The sequence below is a fragment of the Nannospalax galili genome, unplaced genomic scaffold (assembly GCF_000622305.1).
Source record: "Nannospalax galili isolate Female #2095 unplaced genomic scaffold, S.galili_v1.0 scaffold397, whole genome shotgun sequence".
Lineage (NCBI taxonomy): Eukaryota > Metazoa > Chordata > Mammalia > Rodentia > Spalacidae > Nannospalax > Nannospalax galili.
Genome location: NW_008341879.1, coordinates 4230719 through 4231118, shown reverse-complemented (window position 1 = coordinate 4231118; position 400 = coordinate 4230719).

The following is a 400-nucleotide window of genomic DNA, read 5'->3' as shown; positions in this document are numbered from 1 at the left end:
AAGTACTATGTTGAAGAGAAGTGGGGATAGTGAACAGCCTTGTCTGGTTCCTGATTTCAATGGGAATGCTTCCAGTTTTTTTCCATTTAGAATGATGTTGGCTGTGGGTTTGTTATATATGGCTTTAAATATGTTGAGGTATGTTCCCTCCAGTCCAATTTCCTCTAGGACTTTGAACATAAATGCACACTGAATTTTGTCAAAGGCCTTCTCTGCATCTATTGAGATGAAAATGTGGTTCTTGTCTTTGAGCTCATTTATATGATTTATGACGCTTAAATGTCTTCCTCAATTTCTTTCTTTAAAGATTTAAATTTTTCATTGTAGAGCTCTTTAATGTCTTTGGTCAGGTTTATGCCGAGTTTTTTTTTTTTTTTCCTTTGAAGCTATTATGAAGAGA